Below are 26264 nucleotides of genomic sequence, written 5' to 3'. Positions count from 1 at the left end.
GATGAATATGTTTCTGAAAAGTACAGAGATGAACTTTTTTTCTTTTTTCTTTTTGTAATGCACAAAGATGAATGTTTTCCTAAAATCCACACATGAATATTTTCCTAAAATCCACAGAGATGGGTATTTATCTAACATACACAGAGATTAATATATTTCTATTTTTGTTTTATTTATTCTGATTTTATATTACTTTGGCAATAGATTTATCTTTGTTCAAGTTATTCTAATATATATATATATATATATATATATATATATATATTTCATTCTTAAAAAAATCTGATTTTTTGTAAAATAAAGAAAGTTTATTGAGGAAAATATTTCAGATTAAACAATATTCGAATTTGTATATGCATATTTTTAAAGAAATCTATTAACCAATTTATTTCCTACATGCAGAAAAAAAAAGGAAGATTTTTCTTTTTTCTTTTTTTTGGATAGAAAAGCAATTTATTACATGTATTTGATTAAATCAATTAATCAAAAACTGAAAAAGATTTCCTTGCAAAAATCTGAAATGGATAAAAGAGGTTTCTTTCAAAAAAATAAAATTAAAATATAAACTTTCTTATGTGCAAAATTTTGAAAGAGACGAGAAGAAGATTTTCTTTGAAAAGAAAAAGCAAGCAATGAATGTGCAAGAGGGGAACCTGGATTTGAATGAAGAACCTTGTTGACCTCCTTCAATTCCTCCTTGAAGCTTGGTAATTATCTTCTCCAAAATCCTGCAACACATCTACAAGATTTCTCCTACAACTAACATGGTATTGAAAATAAATTCATAAGAATTTCAAGACTACTTTATCATCCAAAAAACAATGAACTCTCCTTTTTCAAAAATTTAGAACTCAATATATAGAAAAGAGAGTCATTTTCCCACTCCAAAAGAAATTAATTGATTTTCATATTCTTTTCCCAAAATAATTTCATGCAAAATGATTAATTGTCATAGTGAGGGTTACATGCAAAAAAATTGAATTTAAAATTCTCTTCTAGAACCTTCTCATTTCCTCCTACAACATGTGCTAAATAGCATATTGAGAAAATAAACAATTTCTAAATTAATTTCATGCAAAAATGATTGTTGTCATAGTGGGGGTTACATTTTACCATGTATTCAAAATTCAAATTTGAATTCTCCTCCAAAAATGCATTTTGTAACTCCTTTGTCATAAAAATGCCATGAATAGAATTATTCTTGTCATAGAATAATTTTGTAACTCCCATGTCATATATTTGCTAAATATAATATTTATTCTTTAATATTTTAAATTTTAAATTTCTTTTCTAGAATCTTTTTATTTCTCCTGCACCATGTGCTCAATTAGGATATTGAGAAAATAAGCAATTTTCAAATAAAATATGACCTCATGTGTGTGTCACCACTTAAATTCTTTTTTTTATTTAAAAACTTCAGCCTCGTTTCAATTTATATTTTCTTTCTAACATTACTCGTAAAATTAATATTATAGTAGTAGTAGTAGTAGTAGTAGTAGTAGTAGTAGTAGTAGTAGTAGTAGTAGTAGTAGTAGTAGCAAGTCATATCAAGGTCCAAAAAGAGGGTTATGACAATAACTCCAACAACTCATCGATACGAAGCTCAATATATGCATTCATATCTTTAACTTGGTACTTACCTAATCAAATGAACAAAAACATTACATAATTATTATAACCATTTTACTGTAATATTTATAACTAAATGTAGATGACTATTAAATGATAAAATACCTGGAACAATCATTGCCAACATTATGTGCTCCCTCTTCATTGACATCCACGGAGGAATGTTATTGTTGATAACAACAATAGGCCACACTGAGTAAACGGATCTCAGCTCTCCAAATGGATTGACATTGTCTGCTGCCAATGAAACCCTGAGATTACGAGGTTCTTCTTTAAAGTGTGGCCACTTTTCCTCTATGTCCATAAATGTTGAACCATATGCAGGCATTTGAATCATGTCATCTTGACTTCTATTGCATGCATGGTAATCCATAAATTGTGCCAAGCTAGTGCACTTAAATAATCGTTGCATACGTGCAATAATGGGAATATAACAAAGAACCTTGCGAGGCACCTTTTTTGCTTTTTTGTTTTTTTTTTCAAAACAAGGTGGCGGTGCCACTTAATATATATTATTATATAAAGCTAATTCAAAGAGCTCCCGAAGAAAATAACTAGTAAGAAAAACTTTGATCCTTGCTCTACAATACATAGAAAGGTTGTGAGATTTAAATCTCAAATATGCCAAAAAATACAATATCTTATAGTGTCCAGAATACTGAGTGCCATAAAACATCCCCCAGTATCAATATACCTTTTTTGTTATTTGATCTATTTGATATCTAATCATATGACATTTAGGACATTCAGTTTGAAATTCATGTTGTTTGTGATATATAATATGATCATTGGGGCAAGCATCTATTGCTTGATACTCCATTCCAATATCTTTCATAATGGCAGATAATTCTCGGTATGAGTGAGGTAGAATATTTGATGGTGGTAACAAAAACTCACCTATCAATCTACAACAAAAAAATATAATTTGTTGATATAAAGAATATTAATGGTACATGATTCACCATTTATTAACTATAATGATATATGTGACAAACCTTAACATACGCGAGATTGTTATGTTGGATAAACCATTCATAACCTTCAAGTTCACCAACAACAATACAGCGGAGAGAAGAGTTGTCTGGGAGCCTTCGTAAAGGGCCTCATATGCCTTCTCAAGTAGAGGTAAATCATGAACAACATCAAGGTCATCTTTATCATCATGATCAGTTGCGCCAATACTAAATATGTCATGGATCAATGTATGTGTACCATCATCTTCAATTGTGTTTTGTGGCTCATGATCTTCATCTTCCATGGGATCATTATCTTCAGCTTCGATATTCACACCTCCATGTTCCTCCACTTCGAAAACCATATTCTTCGGGTTATGTTGATCCATATCATGTGCTCTGGGGTGCTTGACCTATATAAAAATGATAAACATAAATAAACCATGATCATGATCCCATCATCAAGTGATTTCTTATGTATATAAATTGTTAAAATGATATAATGTTAAACTTACCAATGGATGATAATCATGTCCCCCTTCAATGTGACCATGCAACCTACAATGTTTCTTAGTTGTTTTGATTAGAAGTCTTCTAGTCTTTAACCCCTTACAAATTTTGTAGGGACAATAACATTTTCCATCACCTTTTCTTTTCAAGTTAGACCACAATCTAGCATTTGTCTCCTTATTTTGTTGTTCATTGATATTGTCTGACATGGTCTTTCTTCACAGGCAAAAAAATCGGGCTATAGAACTAGTTATATAGAAGTTGAAATGTTAGTTATGAAATCACGTTTCAGTATAATATACCAAATTAAATTACTTGAACATAGAAATAATGCAAATTGAACCAAAACCATTTAACTCTTCTTTTTCATCTCAAAACATATATAATGACTTTGTGGTGATTTAGAGCAGGTGATATGCTAATGGCTTTATGGTATGCAATCCTTGTATCATATTTTAAGTTGACTAATGTCTAATTGGGGTAATTCATGAGTGTCTAATGTGAATTCATTATCAATGTTGTGAAGTCATCAAGAGTATGGCAATAGTCATCCTTATAGGATCCTCTCAATACTGTCCAAATCAGTCTAAAAGGAAAGTAATTATCCATTCCCATGCTCATGCATACTTACATGACTAATGCTACCCTTGTGTATCCTAAACATTGGAGAGACCTTATTTGACTTGCCTAATCAATGTGGTTGTTGTCCTAATATGAAACATTGAGTTCTACCCTTGCATCTGCATCAAACTTCTCACATCATGTTTCTTCAACAAAACACACTATTCTGATCCCAATCTTCCTCAATACCCTCAATGGAGGGGAATGTATAATGGTTTCAACATATAAAGTCAATGATCATACAGTCCATTCTTCTAGACACCCTTGGATACATTACTTGGCTTCTAGGCTTGGGAAAACTAATATGAATTGAGGCAACACCATAAGGATAGGGTCAAGTATCATGGCAACTAATCATAATACGTGAAGACAGGATTCACACCTAAGTGTTGGCTCTCAACAATGCCACACTTCCAAAATTGTCAGTCTCAAGACTTCTCCTATTGGGTCAATACTCATTGATGGCTACAAGGCCAAATCAATGTATCTAGGCTTCGAACTCCTTACTCTAGACTTGGAGGACCATACATAAGGTCTATGAAAACTCATTTGGTATTACAATAGAAAGAGCCTTCCTATATAACTTTGTTTGAAACACACACATCATTGGTAATCATTGTTACGATGGATGGTCTATTAGGACAGTAAATAAAATTCTTATTCTTTTTCCACCCTTTGAAACTACAACAAGGTATTTGACTTGGCAGGGTCCCCACACATCACTTCAACACCAAACATTAGGAAATCCAACCTTTTACCTTCTCAATGCATTTTTTTTTTGTCTTTCACTGGTTTTCTTAGTTTGATACATAGGGATATCAGACCTATCATGGCACCATCACACGTGCAAACTTCCCCATATGTCCCTATAAGTCTAAGATATTAAATACATTTCACCTAGCAGTATCTGGTACAAATTCTTGTGTCCTATCCATATAGGATGTTTGCACACCACACTATCATCCTTGACTCATGTGTATGATGCAGAGGTAGGGGCATGCATAATGGTTTCAACATACAAAGTCAATGATCATACAGTCCATTCTTCTAGACACCCTTGGATACATTAATTGGCTCCTAGGCTTGGGAAAACTAATATGAATTGAGCCAACACCATGAGGATAGGGTCAAGTATCATGGCAACTGATCATAATTTGTGAAGATAGGGTTCACACTCATTGATGGTAGTTTTGCAACTCACCTTGAGTCTACATGAGCTGAAGAAGCTTGTGATAAGTATGGATGATTGTCTCCTTCCAATATGTAGTCCTTTCATTGTATGAAGACCTAAACAATAGCATAAATATTTGTCATATTTTAGGTGCCTACACACTATGTTAGAATTTAACGTCTCACTATGGTAGGCAACCAGATGCTAATGTTAGCCAAGATTGCTCCCCATACATGCTCTAAGGTATCTATTTTGATCTCAAAATATTGCTACAAATCAAACAAAACAAAGAGTGGTACTGAACAAAACTTCTATTTCAATTGAGTGAATGCTTGTTGTTGTGGCCCTATTCATATGAACTTTTCTTAGGCCCCCCTTTTGTTGCATGTTTAGAGGCAATGCAATGTGAATAAATGTGAGCAAAAACCTAATGTGGAATTTGGTTAGCCCCAAGAAATTCAAGAGTTTTATGAGAATCCTAGGAACAATATATTCTTTATAGATCAAGATCTTCTCTAGGTCAACATGTACACCATCTTCATCAACAATGTACTTGAAGTACTAGATCCTCTCCATGCTAAAAGAGCATTTCTCTATATTGGCATAAAGCTTAAGCTGATGCAAGTTCGAAAGAACTTGTCACATGTTATTCCCATATCTTTTTTAACATAAAAATATCATCTAAGTAGACAACCACAAATAACCTATGGAGAATCTAGGTACATCATTCATCATCCAAATAAATATTGTTGGTGTAGTGATTATGCCAAAGGGCATCAATAACCACTCAAACAAGCCCTTATTGGACTCAAAGCAAGTATTCCAAATGTTAATTAGCTCAACAGGGAATTGATGGTTCCCTAATTTCAAATCCATCTTGTTGAAAAATTCATCTCCTCAGAGCTGGTTCAAGAGGTCAGCAATTTGAGGGATCAAAAAACTTGTTCTTGTAGTGGTCTTGATTAGGACCCAATAGTCGATTTGAATCACCATGTCCCATCTTCTTCTTGGAAATTACAAAATGGGTTCCACAAAGCAAAAGTAGTTGGTCAATATGACCCTTTTGAATCAACTTCTCAAGTTTTTGTTAAGTATTGATGTAGTCTTAAGACATATCATGACTCCATTACATGTCCACACTTGGGTTTACAAACACAACTCTGTCAAAACAAAAACAATATCACTCGTAAAACTATGACTATGACAATTAATACCCTTAGGAAAGTCATAGGAATTTAATCTATTTCATTTGGTTTTGATCCACAAAACCTTCCAAAGGTTTCAAAGGGTCCCCTCACCCCTCTCTCTATCATCAACCACTTCAAAATACCAATCACTTGGTCTTCCCACCAAATTCTTCACTCTTATTGCCTTTTATTGTCTGATACATAGAGATATCAGACTGTCCTCATGCCCAAACACGTACCAAATCTAATTTGAAGTCTTGAACACAACATAATATGATACATAGCATGAAATCAGATCTTCCCACACATTTGGGTGAATTTATATGCATGGGAGACCAAACTATACATCATTTACTCCTCTCGGTAAACACTAGGCAGGGTTTTGACAATTTTTGGAAAAACTATGATATCTTCTTTAAAACACAATGAAATTCAATGCTAAAAAAAGAAAAAATGAAGTTAACTCACTGCTATACCACATCTAATTGACTTCCCATCAGATTATGATGATTTTCACACTGAAAAATGAAGAGAATCAGATCGAAACGTCCAAAAATGCACAAAAAACCCCAATTTCATTAAGCAAAACTCTTGGATGGCATGCCAAAGACCTATTTACTCCCATAAAAATGGGTTACAACCTGAAACCACCATAAACTAACTTTCCAACCATATTTTTAATAATTTGCTACAAGAAATGCAAAAGTTGTCATGGCAAAATGACAACTTTTTTCCCAATGGACCTCAAACTTTCACAATTAGGTCCCAATACATGAATATTTGAATGGTATGGGAGATTCCAAAGAGGGTAAAGAATGAGGTATGGATAATGAGGACAATGGAGACTTGAGATGTTTTCTACATTGCAACACCACTTCCACTTTAATCTATGGTATTTCAAGCTTCATGGTAAAGAGCAATTCAAAACAGTGAAAGAGTTTTTCTTCATGGCATATAATAGTGAGTAGATTGAGAGCATGATATGCAATGACCATTAGTTTCAAAAAAAATAGATAGTATTAACATCCCTTTGACAATCATATAAAGCAATTTAAAGCATCAAATAAAAGTTTAAGGCCAAAAAGGATAGAGCATTCAAGATCAAACCAAGTCCAATAGAGAATATTAGAAACAATTCACAAAATGGCACAATGACTGTTGGTATGGTGAAATTTAAACAGTCTATAGTACAATATATAAACATCCATCTACATATGCAAATGTGATAAGGCAGTGTTCTTGGGATCACCCATACATAAAATTGAAAGAGCACAATCATTTCATTCATTATGAAATCAAGAATAAGGACTAGTTTTTTCAAATTTTAACTATCCAAGAAAGGACATTATAGCATCCATGTGCAGGTTTAGAGTTTGTATAGGCATTAAGGTACAAGTGCAGGGTCAAGAGTGCAAGTATGAAAAAGAGTAGCTATTGGATAGTGATTTTGTATGCAAAGAGCAGTCATGTTAGCAAGGCATAAGTCACATTGCATGGTATCAAGACCATGCATGATTAAAGGCATTATAACTACACCAAGATAATGCATTTGTGACAAAATATTGATTGCTTTGAAGCCAATAGTAGTCAGGGATATAGTGGTAAGTATAGTGTAGCCCTTAGAAATTTACAATAGATAACAACCTGAACCATGGGCAAAAGTATACAAACAAATCCAAATAGTGTATATATCATGGGCATGTATATATCTCTCGATATTTTTGTGTAGATGAAATCTACTGAGACCTTTGAAAAAGATTCACCTAGGTCTATTTGTAGGGCTTTGTTAGGAAATTTGGAAAATATAAGTTGTGACATTCAATGTTATCTACACACTCAAGATCTCGATCTCTTATACCATTTGATGGAAGCACATAAATATTCCTCTACCCAACTTAGAAACTAAATAATAGTTAGCACAAATGTATCGATTATTTGCACACAAATTGAACTGACATAAAGATTACAATAAAATATTTATTCAAATATGCAATTAACAATCTCCATACACATCAATCATCTTCACATTTAATGTCTCTCCCTAGCGTTTCAATTTTTTAGATAGTTATTGATTTGATCAAACACATGGCAATTATATTTATGGTAGAGTTTTAAAAGCCTTTTTATGCTTTGATGGATATCATACCCTACTCTATGGCTCAACCTTGCATCTTTTCTATTCTCGTTTCTTGAATAGCTTGTCTCTATATTGTGCCACACACCATCTCTGCAGCCTTCCAAAGTAGTGTGATGTTTATTCATTGTCCCTTTTACTAAACTCTATAAACTCAAATCTTGTATTTATTTTTAATAGATGCTTTCCTACATTGTTTGATTTGATCTGTCATCTTGTTAGAAATATCTTCTCTATTATGCTTTGATGGATGTCGCATCTTGTTACAAACCTCACATTTTGGCACTGGCAGAAAGGATATTAGCAAAGGTTGTGGAATATGGCATGTCCATCTACCAATTGTCATTCCATCTTGTGCATATGGATTTTACATGTAGAAGAAATAAATTTGATAAATAGGCCATATGGTGGATGATAAGTGGAGGATGTAAGTACTAAAGGTATGGCATTAGTGGCTTTGGTACATGAAGGTGACTATAGGTTGTGGAAGGAGAAATGGTGGAAGTTGGATCTATGGCAGAGGTGGGAGTAGATGTTATTTACACATGAAAATGTTAAACTAATACTCATAAAATAGATAGGAATCCAACTTAAGGCCTTCTATTTGTTAATAAAATTCTTTACCATTGAGCTAGTACCCCCTTTCTTACCATTCCATTATTGGCTTGAGTGTAGATTATTTTCAACACCCATTATAAGACACATTATAGGTTCTTGGGGCTCCTAACCTAACCTAGCTTTGATAACATGTTGAGCTACTACTCATGGATTAGTTAGGTTACCAAGTTATGACTTTCTATTTGTTGTTAGAATGTGATCTATGACTAAGCTTCTATCCCCTTTCTTGATAGTCCATTTTTTGTCCAAGTGTTTCTTATTTTCAAAAATTAAAACCATTTGTAAAATTTTGGGTCATGTAGATTACCTCAGAGGTTGCAGAGCTACAAATATACTAGTCATTGCTCTTTCATAAAAAGAGACAAGCCCGTTATAGTGTGGTAATTTGGTGTTCACTTCACTCATGAGGGGTCATCAAGTGTATGGCCAAAAGCTTTGTGCACTAATACGTACAATCAAGAAATCGAAACACTATCTACTACTTAGGGAGACAATTGTTCACATGTGCCCCACCAGGGCCCCCTAATTCCTAAACTCAAAATGTTTCTTGAGTTGTACAAGCTACTCGAGAAAAATAATTAGGCCCAAGTACGACTAACCAAGCTCGGCCAATCAAATATACAAATTCAAGTGCTTCCCTTCCTTTGATTACTAGGAGAAATAAAAAGAAAGGTGGATAACCACAAGTGTTTTCCATTTACCCAGGTGCATTAATGAATAAGCATGCAGCTCTGTGAACATGTTTATATCACTTCCATTCCCTAATCATTAGGGATTCAGGAGTGGAGGTATTGAAACTCGACCGTAAACCATTATAGCATTTGTAGGTTCAAAGCAAGTTTTAGCAGGCGTGCCATTACAAGTGGGTTGCAAAAGAAGGTGAAGATTCTACCTCGAATGGTGAGTGTGTGAAAGTATCTCGATGGTGAGTGTTGTTTGATCTTTCCATGAGTTGATAGAGGTCGATGAAGCCTGTGTGGGATTGATTGCACGAATGACTTGCTCTCTTTTCTTTTTTTTAAGTAATGCCCGTTGTCGTCGAAATTTCAATGAATGCAGGCACTTTAAAAAAAGAAAAAAAATCATTTCTAATGCCTTCTCCATTGAAACCAAATGTGAAATTATCGTTGGAATTCCAACGAATTCGAGCATTTTATCAAAAAATAATCAAATTTGGTCACAATATACCTTCTCCATCGGAAACCTCAGTCAGAATTCTAGACCAAATGTGTTGGCTACTTAAGCAGGTGTCTAGTGTAGTTTACAAGGGATCATCAATCCAATCATAGATTCTCAAAGCAAGCCACTTAAGGCTCTAACTAAGCTTATTGGTGCAAGGAGGCCCCCCACATACATTGAATTCACTCAGCACCTCAACTGTCTGGCCAACTTATTTATGTAGCGGCTCAGAAAAAACCGCTCGAGATCGTGCCGAGAGAGTTGATATCCCTGATGTGTCCCAAATCGAAGAATCCTTGTGGGGTGATGAAATCCCTGATTAAGAAGTACCCATCTACTACAAAAAAAAATAAGGGTGTTGTTGTTCACTCTTTCTCTTACACCCAAGTTCCACGAAGGCGAGGGGAGAGGATACTTGAGTGCAACGGTGGGTCCACCCAACACTAAGTGTGCAAGAACACCAAACACATAAGACACATGTTCAAATTTTTATAGCTAAATGGAAAATAAAATAATCTAATCTAGCGGAAAACAATGTTTGGACAAGCGTGCTGCAAGAAAATAGTTAGTAGTTTAGAATTATGCCTTGGACAAATAAAATAATCTTGCAAAACTCAAGATATGATCAGTAACCCAAAAAACCTAAGGTTATAGTGCTAGCAATGAACCACAGGCACAAATTTCGAAGGAGCTTGCATGCACTACCAGACAAAAAGCGGGAATTGTAAAATTTCAAAAACTTAAATGTGAATTTTACCTACAACGCAAACGTTGATTCCTAGCGCATACGTCAATGCGTATGCGTAGGCGTCAAAACATAGAAAATTAAATGCACACAAGGTTAGTTGAAATTTTAAAATTTAAATTTTGAATTTAAAATTGGGTAGGCTTTTCACTTCAGTAGAGGCACCAAAGCAGAGCGCAAATATTGATGTGTTTGTGTAGGCGCCAATCTGCCAGAAAACCTGAAACACTAACTAGATTACCTAAATTTTTTGATAAAAACCGAAAGCAAAGTACCCTAAATTTGTTTTTTTTTACCTTTTTAACTATTTTTTGTGGTTTTTTAAAATTGTAAAAAAGCAAGAAAAATGAGAATCTAGGCTAAGAAGACAAGTGTCAACAGACACTATGCGGAGGCTTCTAACTAAAGGCGCATACATTGATCCGCTTAAACTTGCAAAATGGCGGGTTAAGAATTTCAAATTTAAATGGATGTGTTGAATCTTTTGAGGATATGTTGAAGCAACAAAGCGGATATGTTGATTAGCAGGTGGAAACGCTAAAGCGGCAACCTGCGAGCTAAAATAACAAAAAACTCAAAAAAGTGATTAGTAGAAAGGGATGTGGGTCCCATCAGGCGTACCAAAATGAAGCAAGGGAATATTAGAGAGGCACGATTCAATGGTTAATATGTAAACAAATCAATTAAAACACAAAACAAACCATTATACCTCACTATTTTACCTTCTCCTTCGGATTGGGCTTGATGAAGTGGAAGATGTGCCTTGTACTCCACTTGTTTGGATTTTCCCTTATTGATTGATGTGGATTTCTCTCCAAATGCACAACAAATGGCTAGGTGGTGAAATGATGGATGCAAGATGAATGGAGGAAGTGAATGGCTATGAATACTGAGTGATTATGGATGCTCAATTGGCTATAGTATGGATGCACAAATGAGAATCCTAAAGTTATTAGGCCAGCATAAGATTGCATGAATATGAGATGAGAAATGAAGGGGAGGAGACCCCAATTTATAGATGGGAAGGGAGAGGAATGGACGATAAAGATTGAAGATGAATCAAGGGTGGAGATTGAAGGAGAGGAGACACGTGGATTGAGAGGACATGAGTGGACAAGGTGTGAAGACCAAGAGATTTGTCATAAAGGTATTTCTTGTCTCCATAGTCCACAAGGTGCATGGGGAAAATATCCTCAAGTACCTTGGGGAAATAAAAAGGAATTAAAAATTCCTTGAGGAGAGGACAAGGGAATTAAAAATTCCTGAAGTATGACTTGCATGGGAAAAGCAAATGGGAAAAGGAATTAAAAATTCCTTGTGAAGGTGAGAGACATGGGAGAATGTGAAATTTTGAAATCCTTGTAATGACCCAATTAGGTGCATTTAAGGTTGGAAGGTGAGGAGGGGACAAGGGGACTTGACCAATTATGGCTATTGGTTGACTTGGTGGTTAATCATGGGGATTAGCCACTAGCAAATGATTAAGTGGGATAATAGAAAATTAGAAGACACGTGGGATTTGTAGGAGGATTTGACAAGAGGAGAGAGAATGAGTGAAGGAAATAAAAAATAGGAAATAATGCCAAGTGGGCATTCTAGAAGAATTAATTAGCTTAATGAAGAATCGGGGAGAGTAATTTATTGGAATCACATGGTTTAGTTAAATAATTTGAATTAATTAACTAAGGGGAATTTAGAAGGAATAATTAATTGAGAAACTTTAGAGGAATAAGGGATAATTAATAAATCAATTATCTAGACTATGGTGACAGGATTAATTTAATTAATATTGAGAAGCATAAACAGGATAACATAATTAAATTAATTAATTATGTAGTCAGGCTAAATTAATTAAATATTTAATTCAATTAATTTTAAACGTCTATATATATAAATTAATCAATTTAAAATGTTAAACAATATTATTTATAATTCAATAACTTTGTTAAATTAAAGTAATTTAATTATTTAAATTATATGAAGGTATACAACGAATATATTTGTTATCATTTTTTAAATTATTAAGAATGGGTTGATCGAAGATTTTTTTCTTATTTTGACAAATAGAGGGAAGAATATCAAAGAGATTACTAGAGCCAATATAGGAAACAAAAAAATGAATAGATGACATATGCACAAAAGAAAGAGAAAAAGAGGCGAAAGAATGAAATGGATTGAGTGAGATATGCACGAAGAAGATTACAACTTTCAATTGAACAATTACAACTACAAAATAGAGAATCAAAAATTTCAAAATTCAATAGATGTCAACAAACACTTCAACATGAGATTGACCATACAGTTCATAACGCAGAAGAACCTCAATCACATTCTATGAATAGACATATAGATACACAACAAATTGGTTTTCAAGAGGAACCCCTCCAAACAATGAAGGTTGAACATAATACACAATTTTAAAAATTTACGAGAACATGAATCCCAATTTGAGTTATATTCTAGTGCACAAAATATAGTAAATCCAAATGGATTACTTGCCACAAAATTTATAAAAGTGAAAATGGTATTTCATAATCATTTAGATGCCTGCAAATACCCATCAATGTGTCATATTTGTCAAGAATATTATGTCAAAATGAAAGGTTTTCGCAATTCAGAAGGACCTGTCTATAACAGATGCAAGCAAGAGAAAGGAATGAACAAATTTTCAGCTACAAATAATATGGATCAAGAGTCCCAACCAATAGAACTACCATGTTTGATCCAAGTAGAAGAAATACTTATTGCAGGTGTGAATCTAATATTACAAGTTACGCATGCAAGAGGTGGCTAGTTTAAATATAAAGGACACACAATTAGCTTTTTGCAACACATCAAACAAATAGCAAAGCAATTGCCACATTCTATTACAAACTTGCTATTAATTATAGTATGAAGGAAATATTAACATGGCACAAGCTACAATTTTATAGTAAATAGGGAGCATGTATACGAGCACTATTGTACAAAATCACACATGATAAGTTTTACTTAGACGTCATAGTTGATTCATCTGCTCTTGACAATTTATCAGTAAATTTTGATTAAATATCTTTGAACGACTGAGAACTATGAACATGGAATTTTATTCTAATAGAAATGAGATGGTGTTCGTGGGACCAGTGACATAAATTGAAGAAGATAATGTCATTGATCACACTACATCGATGGCTTCGAGACCACCAAACACACAAAGAGAGATAGATTTGATCTGTGCATGGATTAATAACAAAAATACAAATCCATCAACATTGATTGACTAACCAACAATTGGTGGATCTCCAATCAATGAATATACCACATTGGGACTACTTGATATGGGAATTCTGACATTATTTCCTCACAGTAAATGTGATTGGTTAGAACCTCAGATTAAACAAGTACATCTTCATGAATATGCTAAGTATATATTACGATATAAAGATAACAATTTTGGGAAGCATCCCAGGTTTTGATATTACATGACAAATATGATTATGAGGCATCATGCACAGACATCAATTGTGTTCTTCATTAATAGAAGTTTCCATGAAATGTCAATCACTATAATGGAACTATGTGAGCATATGGAGAATATTCTAAATTCATATTTAGTTGACAGGTTGATGCGATTTGGAACAGCTCTAAGGGGTACAAGATCTTACTAGACAAAATATTGAGCTGAACTAACAAACATGTTACATTAGATTAGAACACCAACTATATTTTTCACTTTAAGTGCAGTTAATTTGTATTGGTCATACTTACATGTACTAATTCCAGGTACACCACAATTGAATCCATGTGAAACTCAACTATGGTGAAAACAAAATGTCACCGATTATCCCCATATAGTTGTCCAATACATGCATTTACGAAAGTATAATTTTAGAAAAGAGATACTTGAAGAATGATTGCAAGTTAAAAATTATTGGTGTAGATATGAATGACAACATAGAGGATCAACACATGTACACAAATTTCTATTGATACATGGATAACATTGATTGGTCGAATGATGAACAACAAAAAAATGTAGCAAAATATTTCAGCTCCATTGTTCATGCATGGAACCCTAGAGAAGATAGGCACAAAAGAAACGTACGGGTATGTTTTTAACTATCTGTCAAAAATTGCAAAAATATATTTATTTCTAACATCTTTATAACACTGTAAATTAATTGATTGAAATTCCATTTGCAGCTATTTCACGATTTCACTATACATCCATGTCTTAAAAACACAAGTCAAATTGTAGAAACATATTTTGACAACGACTATGAAGAGATATTGAACCCAGTAGAAAGACATACAATGTGCAAAGAAGGAACATGTCTACAAAAAAAGGGAAAATGGTTTGCAAGTAATGTTTTTAATAAAAAAATTAATTTATGTTACAACAATTCTAATAATATGATTTTTTTTTTATAAATTATAATTTCATGTTACATTATTAATGTATAGGTATAATGCTCCATGGACAATTAATTTGGATTGGTAAAATATGTGTGATGATTCAAAGATGGGTGAAATTTTTATTGAACCAGCGAGAAATGATGATAGACTAAACACACACTACAAGTACATATTACAACTTTGGAGAGCAAATATAGATTGGCAACTCGTTCTTTCAAAACATGCAGTAATTAAATATATTCCAAAGTACACGACCAAATTAGAGAAAAGCTCTGAAACATACCAACAAATGTTATTACAAATAGCAAATATTGAAAATCTAGATGATTTAGCTACAGAAGCTTTTAAGAAGCTATTAATTGAAATAATAATTGAAAGGGGAATTGGAGCACAAGAAACAAGTCACATGCTATTAGAACTACCATTGGTAGAAAGTAGAAGAAAAAAATTATTATTTAAATGTCTCAATTGAAGTTTTCAACTGTGTAGTACAAGATGATGAAAAAAACAATAAAGAACATACAATCTCATTCATTGACGCATATCAAAATAGGCCATTTGCAATGGAAGTAATATCATTGATTGATGCAACAAAATCATGGATATGTAATCTTAAAAGAAAAGGTGATGACAAATGAAATCTGAGGAAAAAAGCAAGTATTGTCAGAGTATTTCCAAGGTTTCTATCTATTTTGACACATGGCTTAGAGAAATAGATAAACTTTTGCTTTTTAGAATTATTGTTATACAAACCTTTTCATGACATCGAAAGGGACATTGGGAATAACAATGAAGCAAGAGGCAAATTGGGATAACTTCAATTATAATCAATGGCATGTGCAACGAAGAATAGAAACCGAAAATGATGAAAACATTGAAGACTCTAAAATTGAAGAAAACGATACCAAACAAGAAGAAATGATAAAAAATGAACAAGAGACTATATCTAGGCTTCACCATGGCCAAATAATGCAAACTTCAGAGATAGATATGCTCAACATGAGAGATATAGATAAAGGGACAATTTGGTCAAATGATTATCAAGGTGAAGAATATACTAATAAGGCTACAAATTTCATTGTCACCATAAAAAGTATTGGTTCACTTATCCATGATGATATACCACACCTTGTAAACCATCACAACCTTAACAATAAATAGGGAGAGGCAATTAATATTATCTTTTCACACTAACTCATAGATGGGATATAACCTCCTCTGTTTACGATAATTCAAGGTACGATAAGAATAGGCAAATCACATTTAATAGGTGCTATAAATGAAGCACTTCATAATGCTTCCATGCCAAATCGATCTCCTCTACTCATACTTGCACCAATTGGAGTTGCAACCTTTAATATAGGAGCATCGAGTATTCATTCAAGATCAAGAATATCAATAAGAGATTTCAAAGAGCTTTAGGGAACAAGACTAACAACCTTACAAGAGGAAATGATACATGCCATATATATCTTGATTGAAGAAATGAGTTTTATTGGTGAAAGGTTAAAGGAGAACATAGATGCATGCATGCCAAGTTTTTCCTACAAATGCAAATGAAACTTTCATAGGTATGCCTTCTACTCAACTTGTAAATTTTCGATTTCATTTTACTTACACAAATTTACACTAGAAATATTTAAATTTAAGAGTTATGATACATACACATTAACATAATTAATTCGATTTCATTTTACTTACACAAATTTACACTAAAAATATTTAAATTTAAGAGTTATGATACAACACATTAACATAATTAATAATTAATAAAAAAATTCAGGAATATGTATGATTTTGGTTGGCGATCTTGGACAATTACCTCTAGGGAATGATAGACCACCACATGAAAGTAGAAGACGATCTAAACTATTAATGGGAACAATTCAAGACTATTATTACTTTGGATCATATTTTTTGACAGGATGGACAAAACAATGACCAACAATGATTTCTTGAACTCTTAATGAACATAAGAGATGCAAAACCTACGTTAGATGATTGGATGTTGCTAATGATAATGTCTTGTATTGCAATTGATGCAACAAACAACCAAATATTTGACATTTGTGTTCATTTGTTCTCAACAAATGATAATGTTCACAACCATAATAGGAAGAAATTACATTACAAAATCCAGTTGCATGTAGCATTGCAACAAGAATTGGAACTCTTATTGGTAACAAAGGTGTAATAGATGATGATCTAGACGTATAATTATTATTATCTAAAAAAGTCAGAGTAATGCTGACACCAAATCTGTGGATAGAAGTAGGACTTGTAAACGAAGCTTTAGAAACTAAAAAAATGTATATAAACTTGGAAGTGGACCACCTCAACCACCAATGTATGTATTAGTTGAATTTGATAGTTACTACAGACTACCATTCGATGATCATCATCCATCTATAGTTCTAATTTCAATAACTGAAAGAGGTGGTTCTACATTGTAGCATCCTAAATTGTACCCCCTTACAATTTAGAGCACATTGGGGGCCTCACCTTAGTGTTCTCATTCATATGCTTGACTAGGACCCATTTACGCTTGCATCATGCAAATATGGCCTTAATATGACATTTTACCTTGCATTGCCCCTTTATCCCAGCCCCATGTTAGGGTAGGACCAGGACGTGGTGTCTTGGTCCTCACTGGGACCATGGCGCCATGCCATGGTCCTCCCCAATTGAGCCCTATTTTAGACCCTTTACCCCATCTCAAATTTAAGCGGGAAACCTTTCTTCGTGTCAGCCTATGTCAAAAAATTAACATGATTTCCTGATTGGCAAGTATATAAAGAGGTCTTCCCCTCTCATTTTGGGTAAGATGGTGAAATTGGGAGCACAAGGAATCAAGCAATCAAGCATTAAAGTATTGAAGCATTCATCATCAAGCATTTCTAGGGGTCTTAAAGGTTGCATATTCTTCATCTATCTATTGTGGAGCAACTTTACATCGTTCTTATGCAAGCATGTGTGTGTGTGATTAGGGTTTTGTCATATCCATGCCATTTCATACAACATATGTGATTACATTCAAGAAGCAAAGCATCATTATCAGTCATTGCAGATCTGAGGTATATCTTTCCATTATTCATTTAAGTATTTGCAACATTTCATTCAAGGTTGATTCCTCATATGAGGTTTGATGTAGGCAAACCCCTATTCCCGACTTATTTCCCTTTTTTTTTGTGTGTAGGAAACAGGTACATAGTTGTGATCTTCAAGATAAGCTTTATTTATAGTGACAAATCAATCCCCCTTTGGTGTGTGAAAAGCTTAGAGGACCATGTCGACCACCACCACGGTCTTGACATTTTAGGCGCTCTTTCGGGGATCAAATCCGAATCTGCGTACATTTCTTTGATCCAGGTACACAACTCAATCTTGCATCTATAGCTCATTGTTTTCAAGTTTTTAATTTCATTTCCAACACTTTATCTAAATTACACAATTCAACTTACAAAAGATGACCCCAAATTAATCAATCCAATCAATATTTGTTGGTGTAAATAAATATTCATTATGGATATTATTACACTTTACTTAAGTTAACTTAGGATAATGCATCTCTTCGTAGTTTGGATATGAGACACATAGGGATATAGCTTATAGGATAAATTCCACCTTTTGTGGTCTTATTTTGCTGTTACACTCCACATTTTGTGGGTCATCCACCTCTTGTAGAATATTATATTATTTCTCCTACCTACCCCTAATATTTTTTACCTACCCTTGTTTCTCATTGGGCCACATGTCATGATCGTGTGCTCACATATCCATATGGCCTTGCCTATATAAGCCAGCTCATATTCATTGTATTGGTTAATCCAGTTGATCATTTGTATATTGATGAGAATACAACTTGTTCTTGTCTCTCTTTATGCTTTTCATTGTGCCCTTGATCTTGGCAAAATCTCACATGGTATTAGAGCTATTGGGGCTTCATTGATTGGAGACATTTTGGAAGGCTTCTATTTTTGGATCTGAAGGACTGCGTGTTTTGGAGGCATCCTAGAGCGTTTTCAACCTCGCCATTGCGTCCAAGAGGCCGTTTCCATAAAATGAGTATAAACTCGACCTATTTTGGCGAAAGTCGAATTTTGGGTGTTGGAGAATTTTTTTGCCCAATTCGGACGGTACAGTACGAAATTTTTGGATTTAAAAATAAAAATAAAAAAATTTCCAGTTGAAAATCTTTTTTTGAAAAAAAAAAAAAAAAAAAAAATTTGAATTTTTTTTGGGGGGGGTCCGTACCTTTTGCCCAGTCAGCAGCGCACAATTAACGCCCACTCACCCTAGTCCAGGGGTGCGACATCCTTTTTGACGATCATACGACCATCAAATTTAGCACAATTTTTTTTTCTGACGTCAGCATTTTTTGAAAATTTTAGACCCCTCTCCGTTGAGTAGTTTGGATTTTTGGGTTAACTTTGGAGGCTCGTAACTTGCTCAAATTTGCTCCTTTTTGGGTGCATTTTTTTTTTATTTGGGCTAATTTTTTGTTCTCTTTATAGTGGTGTGGTTATTTTCTTGGATTCTCTCAGTTGTACCTGATCAATCCTCAATTTTGCAACTTCAAAGGCTTCGTTTATGCTCATACGACCTCCTTTTCAGGTGCTGTTTTTTTTGAAAGTGCATATTTTTTTGTCTAATTTCATAATATATGATCAGTTTTCAGATACTTTTAGTGGATATTATACTTTCGGATATTGGTCTTTTTTGGCCTACTTGGTACTTGTAATTTGCTTGGATCTTAGTTTAGATCACTTGAATTATTAGTTTGAGTCTCCTTTGGCCTCAATGAGGTAGTTGTAAATTTGAAATCAGAAGTCCACTTTGCCATTTTTTGCAAGTGGCCCATTGTACACGCACTAAGTATAAAGTGTCAAATCATCATTTGTTTTTTTTTGGGGGGGGGTTCTTTGATTGAGTGAATTTGGGGGAGTGTCTTGTGTGATTGTGCCTCTCTTTCCTTGTGCTCTTTCATTTTTTTTGCAATGAGTCCTCATAAATTTCCACCTTTAACTCCACATAATTATGCATCTTGGAAAATTAAAGCATGGAGCAAATTAATGGAAAAAGGTCTCACGCATTACATAGATGGAACTATACAAGCACCACCAGATCCCAAGACTGATCCTAATGCTCGGTTAGAATGGCTCACTAAAAATTGCATGGCTCTTGGAACTTTGCGTAAGTATGTATCAGATGACCTCATTTTTCACATAGAGAAGTGTTCTGCAATCAAAGAGGCTTGGGATATATTTCAAAAATTTTATGGTCAAGTTGATGAAATTAGAGGTTACAAGATTGAAAATGAGCTTACCAACTTGGATCTCAACAATTTTGATACAATCCAAGATTATGTCACCAAAGAAAATGAGCTAAGAGCAAAGCTCAAGGATTGTGGAATTGACAAAAAGGATGCTCAGTTGATATTCAACTTGTTGGACAAGCTTGCACCAGAATATGCAGCATTTATTTCTAGCTTCCAAACTCATCATTTGACAATGGGGAGTTCCTACACCATGCCTTCATTTGATGCTTTCACATAAATGTTGATGTTGGAACAATCTAAGTTGTTGAACATGGGGATTCTCAAGTCTTCAAAGTCCAAGGCTTTGGTGGCTAATCAAGGGAATCAAGGAGGTCAAGGCAAAGATTCCAAGAAGAAGAAGAAGAAATCTAAGTCAAAGCCACAATAGGAAAAAGGACAATCATCCTCTCAATCGCAAGGTGATTTTTCTTCCTCTTCCAAGAAGGGGACTCCACCTAAGAAGGATAAACCAACCTGTGCATATTGCAAGAAGTGTGGTCATGATGAGAATCAATGCCACACCAAGCAAGTTGATGAGTTGACAAATCTTCTTAAGAAAAACAACATCAACTTACCATCTGCCTACACAAAGAAGGATTCATCTCCTTCCTCTTCCTCACAGTCTAAGGGAAAAGGGCAAGCATTTGTGGCTACAACAAGTTCTTCACAACAATGGATACTGGACTTGGGTGCCTCTTATCACATGGGTTCTACAAAGGAGCAACTTTCTTCATTGGAGCCTTCTAAGGTACCTCACATTTACATTGTTGATGATACACAAGATGAGGTTGAAGGGAAAGGTTCAATTGACATGGATGATGGAACATTTGAGAATGTTCTCTATGTTCCTAACTTGTCTACCAATCTTCTCTCTATCTACCAAATCACTCACTATGGGAATGGGAAAAAGGTTGAGTTTACACCTGATTTAGTTGTGGTAAAGGAACTTGACAATGATGCCTTGGTAGCAGTGGAACAAGTCAATGACAACTCAAGATTTTATTCATTCTCCCACTTTGTGCCAATTACTCCTTCTAGGGCCTTTCTTACTCATTCAAATTCATAAAGTAGGCTATGGAATGAGTGGTTTGGTCACCTCAACTACCGCTATCTTCAACTGCTCAACACTAAAGACATGGTCATAGGTCTACAAATCAGTTTTTCAGAGGGGGTATGTTCAGGTTGTTCCATGGGCAAGCATCCTAAGGAGAAGTTTGATAAGGGGAAATCTTGGAGAGCTTTGGAAGTTCTTCAACTTGTTCACAACGATGTAGCAGGTCCATTTCTAGCACCTTCATTTAGTAAAGCTCGCTATGTCCTCACCTTCATTGACGACTACTCCCACTTCACTTGGGTGTACTTTCTTATTCATAAGAGTGAAGTATTTGACAGATTTCAGGACTTTAAAGCTCGTGGAGAAACAATCCAGGAAAGTGGTCAAGATTCTTCATACAAATAATGGAAGGGAATATGTGAACAAAAGACTTGAGGATTTTTTGTACATTTGAGGGGATTGATCTTCAACATTCTGTTGCATACACTCCACATCAAAACGGAGTTGCAGAGCGCAAGAATAAAACTCTCAAAGAAATGGCTAGCTGTATGATACATGCACATTCTCTTGATCTCACCTTTTGGGTAGAGGCTATCAGTTGTGCCACACACATCCAGAATCGGGTTCCTCACAAAGCTTTGCAAGGTATTACTCCTTTTGAGGCTTGGGCTGGTAGGAAACCGATTGTGAGACATTTCAAAGTCTTTGGGTGTCCAGCATGGGCTCGCATACCTCTGCAGAAACACAAGGCATTGGAACCTCAGAGTAGGCCTTGCATATTTGTTGGATATCCTGAGGGTGTTAAGGCATATAGATTGATGGATCTTGAGACACATGAGGTGTTTATTGAGAGGATTGTTCACTTTGAGGAAAGTTCTCCTAGCTTAGCCTCTCTACCTCCACCTTCCTCCATTGTGGATAGTGATGCCAATGATTCAGATGACGAGACTCCTTCAACTCCGACTCACAAGGTTACACCTTCACCGGGTCCACTTTCAGTTGAGGAGCCTCGTTCTCCACCTCCACCTAGACCTCGTTGGGCTCGATAGACACTTGAGTCAGTGAGTTCTCTTGTTGAGGATCCTACAGATACATGGAGGACTCAATCACAACATTAGAACCTTCCACATGCATTCATTGCTACTGCTTCCAATTTGTAGACATTTTGAGAAGCATCAGGGGTTCTTGAGTGGGACCAAGCCACGGAGGATGAGTATAGTTCTTTGATGAGGAACAACACATGAGATTTAGTCCCTCTCCTTAAGGGGAGAAAGATAGTTTGATGCAAGTGGATCTATCAGACCAAGGTTGCAGCAGATGGTAGTGTGGATAAGTATAAGGCTCGACTTGTTGCGAAAGGTTTCTCTTAGGTTTCAGGTGTTGATTATACTGAGACCTTTGCGCTCGTAGCCAAGATGAACTCCATTCGCTTGACACTCGCTATTGTCGTAACTCATGGTTGGGTTGTACATCAGATGGATGTGAAGATTTCTTTTCTTCATGGGGATCTTGATGAGGAGATTTATATGGAGTAGCCATAGGGTTTCATCCAGGATTTTTCCTTGGTTTTCAGACTAAGGAAATCTCTCTATGGCCTTAAGCAGGCCCCCAGGGCTTGGTACGCCAAGATTGATTCCTTCCTTCTCTCAGCAGAGTTCACCATGTGTCATTCCGATCCAAATGTCTACATTTTGCGACAGGATGACTCACACTTGATACTTGTGCTCTATGTTGATGGTTTGATCATTATAGGGAGCACTACATCCATCATTAGCAATGTCAAATCTGCTTTACATGACATATTTGCTATGACTGACTTGGGTCTTTTGCACTATTTTCTTGAGATAGAGATTTCACAGTCATCTTTCGGGATCACTCTTTCGCAACCCAAATATGCTCTTGATCTTATTGCATGCTTTCATATGGCTGATTGTAAGCCTGCATCGTCTCACTTTCTTTCAGGAGTCAAGCTTGAGGCTCGATGTTCTTCTCCACCAATTGATGCCACATTGTATCGTCAACTTGTGGGTAGTCTCATTTACTTGACTCACACACGCCCTGATATTTCATTTGCGGTGGCATGGTTTCCCGCTTCATGCAAGAACCACATGAGTTTCATTGGAAAGCCACCAAACACATACTTCATTACTTCCAGGGTACACATCACTATGGGATTCACTATGCAGCAAGCACGAGACTTCGCTTGGTTGGTTACACATACTCCGATTGGGATGGCGATCTTGATGATCGTAAGTCTACTTCAAGTTACAATTTTCACCTTGGTTTAGGCCCCATTTGTTGGCAGAGTAAGAAACAACATGCTATTGCTCTTTCTTTGACTGAGGCTAAGTATCGAGGAGTTGTTAACGCAGTGACTGAGACCATTTGGCTTCAACATATTCTCACAGAGTTTGGGTTCACCACTCCATGATCGACAGTTCTACATTGCAACATCAGAGTGCTATTGCAATCTTGAAGAACCCGGTCCAACATCAGTGAACCAAACACATCGAGATCCATACGCACTACATCCGAGAGCTAATTCAGGAGAAGGTCATTGATTTGCAGTATTGTCCTACATCGAAGCAGGTTGTCAACATCTTTACCAAACCTTTCACCGAGAGTAAGTTCCAGCAGTTGCGAGCTCTCTTGGGGGTGCAGGATGTCTCATTAGGGGGGGTCAACTGACTTCTCCTTCCTCTCTTATGGGGGGGGGACTTTTTCCTCTTTGAGGTTTTGTCCTTCTTCTTTGAGAGTCTTTTGTACATTCATCTCTCTTTTGGGGGGGAGTTTTTCCCATTGGGTTTTCTCCCTTTCTCTGTTTGCGAGAGATTGCATTGCATAGTTTTGCTTTCATTTGCATATTGTACATGGGTACCTATCATCGCTTAGTAGCCGGGACCCATCTTGCATTGTTGACTTGAGTCTTCATTCCCCTAAGTTGCACTTAAGGGGGGGTGTTGGTGTAAATACATATTCATTATGGATATTATTACACTTTACTTAAGTTAACTTAGGATAATGCATCTCTTCGTAGTTTGGATATGAGACACTTAGGGAAGTGTGCACATAGGGATATAGCTTGTAGGAGAAATTCCACCTTTTGTGGTCTTATTTTGCTATTACACTCCACATTCAGTGGGTCATCCACCTCTTGTGGAATATTATATTATTTCTCCTACCTACCCCTAGTATTTCTTACCTACCCTTGTTTCTCATTGAGCCACATGTCATGATCACGTGCTCACATATCCATATGGCCTTGCCTATACAAGCAAGCTCATATTCATTGTATTGGTTAATGCAATTGATCATTTATATATTGATGAGAATACAACTTGTTCTTGTCATTCTCTTGTCTCTCTTTATGCTTTTCATTGTGCCCTTGATCTTGGCAAAATCTCACAATATTCAATCTTAATCCTTGTTGATTTGTAATTAAATCTATTGGATTCCCCCTCTTTTGAATGTAATGGTCATCCCAAGCAAAAATTAGTGGTTTTCTCTCTCTAATGGTGGAAACCCTAATTTTTCACCATTACATACACAAATACCATTACGATTGGCTTGGACATTAACGATACATAAATCTCGAGGATTGACTTCAAAAAACTACTATTGATATAGGACCAACAAAAAGAGCAGGTCTAATGTTTGTGGCAATATCTTGTGTAAAATGCTCACAAGGACTACGAATCATGCCACCATTCACATATGATAGATATGAGAAATTAAAGAAAGAGAAACAAGTTTTAAGCAGAAAAAGAGAAGAAGACAAGCTTCAATGCATTGAGAACACTTAATGTAAATTTTCCTATTAAGAAATACATCTATTTTCCATTTATTGAAAATATTACTATAATATTCAAATTTATTTTTTCAAATGACAATGTATATTTTCAATTCTTTATAGAATCAAATACCATTGATAGTTTTTCCTATCATTTATTATCAACATAATTTATCCTAAAATTCAACCATTCAAATGTCAATCTTAATGTAAATTTATTTTCTTCTCACAGGTTCCTAATATAAATGTGAAGACATGGAGACACCAATTAGATTACTACAGTATTCATATTTCTTTCTCCAAATGAAAATGTACATTTTGAATTCTTTATACTATCAAATAACATTGACACTTTTTCCTATGATTTATTATAAAAATTTGCAACTCTAAAATTCAATTATTCAAGTGTTAATGTTAATGTAAATTTCTTTTGTTTTCACATGTTCCTTCCATAAATGTGAAGACATGGAGACACCAATTACATTAAGAAGTACCAAAATGCAAATAGTCATCGGATAATATTTCGTCTATGTAAAAATTATTTCAAAAAAATGGAACTCTATTTGTGTACTTTAATATTGACTCAATGAATTTATATATATGTTTCAACAAACCACAATTGCTTCAATATTGTCCAAATGTAATATCACGATATATGATAATTATATTGTTGCTTTCATATAGAAAATTATGCAAATTCAAAATTTATAAAACTAATAGTTTAGTAAACGATATACTTCGTAAGCTACATGTCGTCTCCCATGCTAATAGAAACTTCATTTCAACATTGAAGTGTGTTTTACTAAAATACCCTAGCGTCAATAATTTTGTAATAACAATTTCTATAAGCAATTTAAGCTACCTTTCTTAATCATTTACTTTTGTTACAAATTCACACTATTCTATTATATGATATATGTTTACTTTAAAAAAACAATTATACATTTAATATATTCTCTTT

The sequence above is a fragment of the Cryptomeria japonica genome, chromosome 10 (genome assembly GCF_030272615.1).
Source record: "Cryptomeria japonica chromosome 10, Sugi_1.0, whole genome shotgun sequence".
Classification (NCBI taxonomy): domain Eukaryota; kingdom Viridiplantae; phylum Streptophyta; class Pinopsida; order Cupressales; family Cupressaceae; genus Cryptomeria; species Cryptomeria japonica.
Note: the sequence above shows the minus strand (reverse complement) of the source record.